This window comes from Pinus tabuliformis, chromosome 6 (assembly GCF_031772625.1).
Source record: "Pinus tabuliformis cultivar Carrire ecotype Pingquan chromosome 6, CPIR1, whole genome shotgun sequence".
Classification (NCBI taxonomy): domain Eukaryota; kingdom Viridiplantae; phylum Streptophyta; class Pinopsida; order Pinales; family Pinaceae; genus Pinus; species Pinus tabuliformis.
Genome location: NC_142292.1, coordinates 1,125,757,664 through 1,125,764,399, shown reverse-complemented (window position 1 = coordinate 1,125,764,399; position 6,736 = coordinate 1,125,757,664). Strand labels below are relative to the sequence as shown.

At 46.3% G+C, this 6,736-nt stretch overlaps 2 non-coding genes across 2 annotated transcripts; both read right to left on the bottom strand.

Annotated features, from left to right (window-relative positions):
* Positions 1–426: 426 nt before the first annotated feature.
* Positions 427–3,795, bottom strand: LOC149262836 (25S ribosomal RNA). The gene has a single exon (XR_016261391.1). It is a non-coding gene; the product is annotated as a 25S ribosomal RNA (ribosomal RNA).
* A 247-nt stretch (positions 3,796–4,042) lies between these two features.
* Positions 4,043–4,196, bottom strand: LOC149262835 (5.8S ribosomal RNA). The gene has a single exon (XR_016261406.1). It is a non-coding gene; the product is annotated as a 5.8S ribosomal RNA (ribosomal RNA).
* Positions 4,197–6,736: the final 2,540 nt, after the last annotated feature.

Here is a 6,736-nt window from a genome sequence, read left to right as displayed (position 1 = left end):
TTTTTGGTGTGACATGAAAGCCGCAAATTTTAGGCACTCAGTGGAAACCCCAAATTTTGGGCGTCGGGGTGTGGCATGGAAACCCTAATTTTTCCCATGCTTGGGCTCATTTTTCATCACAACATCGAAAACCCAAATTTTGGGTGCTGTGGGCACGACACGAAAACCCCAAAATTTTGGGCATCAGGCATGACATGGAAACCCCAAAATTTTGGGCATCAGGCACGACATGGAAAACCCAAAATTTTGGGCATCGGAGTGCGACATGGAAACCCCGATTTTCCCAAGCTTCGATGCCTTTTCTATCGCTGCGTGGAAACCCAAAATTTCCTACCCCAAAGCAATAAAAAATTGTCATCTGGAGGAAGATGCAAAGGCACGATAGCGGGAGCGTTGTTTGGATTTGTTTGTGACAAGAGGGAAGCTCTGAATCGAGGTGACCAAGGGCTGAATCTTAGTGGATCATGGCAGTAAGGCCACTCTGCCACTTATAATACCCCATTGCGTATTTAAGTTGTTTGAAAAGAATTCTTCTCAATGACCTTTTGGAATTGAGCTTCAAAGCTACCCTGACAGAGATGCTTCATGGTTGCGGTTTGCAAATGACATGGGCCCCTAGGGATGACAAAGCAACGCCCCTACTGTGGGCAAGATACAGTCGAAGAGTGACATGCACCACTTCTAGCATGGATTCTGACTTAGAGGCATTCATTCATAATCTGACACACGATAGCTTCGCGCCACTGGCTTTTCAACCAAGCATGATGACCAATTGTGTGAATCAATGATTCCTCTCATACTAAGTTGAATTACTATTGTAGTGTGGTTCATTAGTAGGGTAAAACTAACCTGTCTCACGACGGTCTAAACCCAGCTCACGTTCCCTATTGGTGGGTGAACAATCCAACACTTGGTGAATTCTGCTTCACAATGATAGGGAGAGTCAACATCAAAGGATCAAAAAGCAATGTCGCTATGAACTCTTGGCTGCCACAAGCCAGTTATCCTTGTGGTAACTTTTCTAACACCTCTAGCTTCAAATTCTGAAAATCTAAAGGATCGATAGGTCACACTTTCATGGTTTGTATTCATATTGAAAATCAAAATCAAATGAGCTTTTACCCTTTTGTTCCACAGGAGATTTTTGTTCTCGTTGAGCTCATCATAGGACACCTGCATTATCTTTTAACAGATGTGTCGGTCCAGCCAAACTCCCCAACTGACAATGTCTTTCACCTAGATTGACCCGCCAAAATGTACCTCAAGGAAAAAAACAGGGGCAGTGCCCCATCTCCACCCCACGAAATAAGTAAAATAACATTAAAAGTAGTGGTATTTCACTTGCCTTAAAAATGGCTCACACTTATTCTACACCTCTCAAGTCATTTCACAAAGTCGTACTAGAGTCAAGCTCAATAGGGTCTTCTTTCCTCGCTGATTCTGCCAAGCCTATTCCCTTAGCTATGGTTTCGCTAGATAGTAGATAGGGATAGTGGGAATCTCCTTAATCCATTCATGCACATCACTAATTAGATGAAAATGCATTTTTCTAGCTTAAGAGAGTCGTAGCTACTGTCGCCATTTACCCGTGCTTGGTTGAATTTCTTCACTTTGAAATTCAGATCACTGGGCAGAAATCACATTACGTCAGCATCTGCAAGGACCATTGCAGTGCTTTGTTTTAATTAAACAGTCAGACTCCCCTTGTCCATACCAGTTCTAAGTCAAATGTTCGATGCCTAGGGAAAATCCCCCAATAGGGGGCATTCTACTCCTGTAGCCCAATCGGCACGTGACTGCCTGCCTTCACTGCAAAAGCAGCTTGGGCAAACTGCCGATAGCCCACAAGTTGAGCGTAGACCCCTAGGCTTAGCCCTCAGTGCCAATCCTTTTCTCGAAGTTATGGATCTGTTTTGCTGACTTCTATTGACCAGAGGCTATTCACCTTGGAGACCTGATGTGGTTATGAGTACGACTAGACATGAATGGTACTCGGTCCTCCATATTTTCAAGGGCTATCGAGGGCACACCGAACAGCGCAAGACATGGGTGCTCTTCTAGCTGCTAGACCCTATCTCCAGGTGAACCGATTCTGGGGTGGGAAAGCTGTCAAAAAGAAAAGATAACTCTTCTCGAGTCCCCCGACGACATCTCTGGAATTCCTAATGTTGCCACTGGTTGCCATGTCCTGGTTTGGGAATATTAACCTGATTCCCTTTCGATGCTCGTGCAGAGTGCACCCTTGATACAAGGCTTCCCCATCTCTTAGGATTGACTAACCTATGTCCAGGTGCTGTTCACATGGAACCTTTCCCCAGTTCAGTCTTCAAATTTCTCATTTGAATATTTGCTACTACCACCAAGATATGTACCGAGGGCCAATCCACCCAAGCTCGCGCCTGAGGTTTCTCAACAACCCCTACATCCTCCTACTCATCGGAGCTAGGCAATTGCTCCGATGGTTGAGTATAGGCTGCACGCTTCAGCACCATCCATTTTCGAGGTTATTTGATTTGGAAAGTGAGTTGTTACACACTCCTTAGTGGATTTCGACTTCCATGACCACCATCCTGCTGTCTTAATCAACCAACATCCATTGTGTGATCGAGATTAGCATGCAATTCGGCACCGTAACTCGACTTTTGGTTCATCCCACATAACCAGTTCTTCTTACCAAAAATGGCCCACTTGGAGCTCTCGATTCCATGGCGCAGCTCAATGGAGCAGTCGCACCCACTTACCTACTTAAAGTTTGAGAATAGGTTGAGGGCATTATGCCCCCAATGCCTCTAATCATTTGCTTTACCCTATAAAACTTGTGCATGAGCTCCAACTATCCTGAGGGAAACTTTGAAGGAAACTAGCTACTAGATGGTTTGATTAGTCTTTCACCGCTATACCCAAGTCAGGCGAATGATTTGCACGTCAGTATCGCTACGAGCCTCCACCAGAGTTTCCTCTAGCTTCGCCTTACTCAGGCATAGTTTGCCATCTTTTGGGTCCCAACAGGTGTGCTCGCATTAGAACTCTTTCCATAAGCTCAAGTTCGGTCGATGATGCACCCCCCCAGAGAAGGGATCTCGACCATCAGTTCAAACCCACTGACTTGCACATATGTTAGACTCCTTGGTCCATGTTTCAAGATGGGTTGAATGGAAAACATGCCAACCAACATCATGAGCATGCAGGTGCACATGACCCACCACAATGGTGCACGCTTCATTCCTCGACCACCGCAATGAAAAACTGATAGGCAGTAATCCACCTGTGCTTGTGATGATGCAGTAGCCTGTGTTGGTTTGCACCTCAAGTCTAGCGGCGGACCAACCTGAGCAATTCCACATCTGACCGAGATGCATCGACAGCCTCCATCCGCTTCCCTCCTGGTAATTTCAAGCACTCTTTAACTCTATTTTTAAAGTCCTTTTCATCTTTCCCTTGTGGTGCTTGTTCACTATCAATCTCTCTTCCATATTTACCTTTAGACGAAATTTACCACCCAATTAGGCCTGCATTCCCAAACAACCCGACTCGCCGACAACACCTAGTGATGCGGCAGGGTCCCAGCCCGACGAGGCTTTCACCCTCTTAGGCGTCCCCTTCTAAGGGACTCAGCCCAGGTCCGCCACTAAGGATGCTTCTATAGACTACAATTCAATTGATGCTGTCGCCCGATTTTCATGTTGGGCTCTTCCCAGTTTGCTCGTCACTACTAGGGGAATCCTTGTAAGTTTCTTTTCCTCCACTTAATTATATGCTTAAACTCAGTGGGTGTTCTCGCCTGAGCTAAGGTCACAAATTTGGAGCTAAATTCACCCTACCCGATGGGAGGACAAGAGAGAACAAAGCAAGTTCAAGCAATGCCACACAATTCCCACATCAGCTAACACCGACTGCCCATCCAAGGGGACAAGATCACTGCTCGCCGACACATGCCATGAAACATCACTTGAGGTATTTCATCCAATTGCACCACATTTGGCACAGACGACTAGCTCCACTGATCCCTAACACATGGTAGGGAGCATGTTTGAATGGGATGGAATGCCCAGACAGACATGCCCTCGACCGAGGCCTCGAGCACAAATTGTGTTCAAAAACTCTATGATTCATGGGATTCTGCAATTCACACTAAGTATCGCATTTTGCTATGTTCTTCATCATAACAAGATCCGAGATATCTGTTGCCGAGAGTCATTTCCACGTATTAGAAAAAAATCCACCACAACACTAAATAGGGGCACCCCCCACAACAAATGTAAGGCTAAGGGCCAAAAGGAGGAAAGGAAGAAAAACACATGATAGAAAGAGAAACAAAGGTGCCTACCCCCCTCACAGGGGGAGGCTCAATTAGAGAACAATCTCCCCGAGCCTCACACCCTCTCAAAAAGGGGGGAAATGCATTGAACAACAATCGAGAAGGACTAGGGTGACCACCTCGGGAGCTTGCATTGATTTTAATCCTTCCCGAACACCAGCCCACAATATTCCCCCTTTTTTTCGTAGAGCTAGGGACTGAAAGGAAGAGGGGAAGAAAACAAGGTGAAAGAAATAGAGATCAAATGTGGCTACCGGCTCACAAGAGGTGGCTCAAACAAAGCACAAGTCTCCCAAGCCCCATGCCTTCGCAAAAGGGGGGAATTTAAGGGGACAATGATCAAGAAGGACTAGGGTGGCCACCCCAAGAGCTCGTACTGCATTTCGTCCTTCTTGAACACCAATCCACAACAATCCCACATTTTTCCGTAAAGCTCGGGGCCAAAAGGAATAAGTGAAGAAAACAACATGAAGGAAAGGGATATCAACTGTGGCTACTGGCTCACAAGGGGAGGCTTCAAATAGAGAAAAAGCCTCCCCAACCCTGTGCCTTTGCAAAAAGGTGGGAACTGTAGGGGATGACGATCGAGAAGGACTAGGGTGGCCAGTCCGGGAACTCACACTGCTTTTCATCCTTCCTGAACACAAATCCAAAACAATCCCACCTTTTCTCCTTAAAGCTAGGGGCCAAAAGGAAGAAGGGAAGAAAACAACGTGAAAGAAAGAGAGATATCAAACGTGTGTACCGGCTCACAAGGGGAGGCTCAAACAGGGAACAAGCTTCCCTAACCTTGTGCCTTCGCAAAAAGGGGGGAAATGCAGGGGACGATGATCGAGAAGGACTAGGGTGGCCACCCCCAGAAATCGTACTACTTTTAGTCCTTCCTGAACACCAATCCACAATAATCCCACCTTTTCTTTGTAAAGCTAGGGGCTAAAAATAAGAAGAGAAGAAAACAACATGAAATCAAGAGATATCAAATGTGGCTACCAGCTCACAAGGGGAGGCTCAAACAGAGAACAAGCTTCCCAAACCTCGTGCCTTCACAACAGGGAGGAACTGCAGGGGATGGTGATCGAGAAGGACAAGGGTGGCCACCCCCGGAACTCGCACTGCTTTTCTTCCTTCCCGAACACCAATCCAAAACAATCCCACCTCTTCTCCATAAAGCTAGGGGCGAAAGGAAGAAGGGAATAAAACAACACCAAAGAAACAAAGATCCCAAGAAAAGAGAGAAGCTCAACAACACGGTAAGTGGATGTCTGCTAACCAAAAAGAAATCAAACCAAGCACCCAATCAAAAATCATCCCACCTCTTCACACCCTCCCACATACATTACGGCACAACACCCTTTCTGGCTTACAACATAACAAACAATAATAAAACAATCAAGCAAACAAATCACAACCTAAACTTGACCACTAGAAAAGACAAGGGCTGTGATGAGACCAGTTTCTAGAGCACGTTATTGAGAGGTAAACAACCCCCCAACCTGACACAAGGCTTCAAATGACAAATAGACATTAATAACAAACCCACCTTGCTATTGCACCCCTCCGTGTACAAAACACCCAACAACCTTTCCAGCGAGAGAGTCAATGGGGGTCAAGAATCAAACTCCAAAGAGAAGATTTCATGGTCCGAGACTCAATGCTAGAGATAGCCATAGACCACAAATACATCGATGGTGCAAGGCCACTAAAGAGAGGGACGTTCACAAAGCACACACCATGAAACAAAGAAATGACCAAGTCCCACAAAAAACCCACAATCCAAAGGGCGGAACAAAGACACAACCCGCTACTTCTCTTTCCCTTAGAAGGGGAGTGGCTCATGAGAGGATGAGGAATTCCCTCGATGACAAAGGCATGAGATAATATTTCCACCCTCATGCCAGTTGGTGGGGAAAATTGTGATCTCGATGGAGCTCAAACCGAGGGAGGGGTTTTTCATTCCCTGAACACCCAACCCTTCCATGATGGCATGTCGAGGAATAATCAGGAGGACTAGGGTGGCTAGCTCAATGGGTTGAACTGCTCTTCATCCATCCCATACTGACCCCACCCTGCCAATTTCCCCTCACGGAAGTTTTGAGCTACCAGGCGCGCGCACAACACTCCCTCGACCCAACCACCAGCGAAAAAGCTCAAGCAAGCAACATATCAACCACCGCAGCCTTTTCGAGAGAACCAACTATGGAGCCTTGCACCCTTGGCCCATGCCTTCCAATGAAAAAAATATTGAGCACCGCCGCTACGAATGAGTCTAAATTTATCCATCATATTTTCCAAGAACCTCAACTGCAGCAACCATGCCTGGCCAAACAAATCGTCGGAAGGGACCCCAAGAAACAAGCTTCCGAACCCCCTACAGAAACATATTGGGGGAAAGAAAATCAAAGGATGGGTGGGACAAGC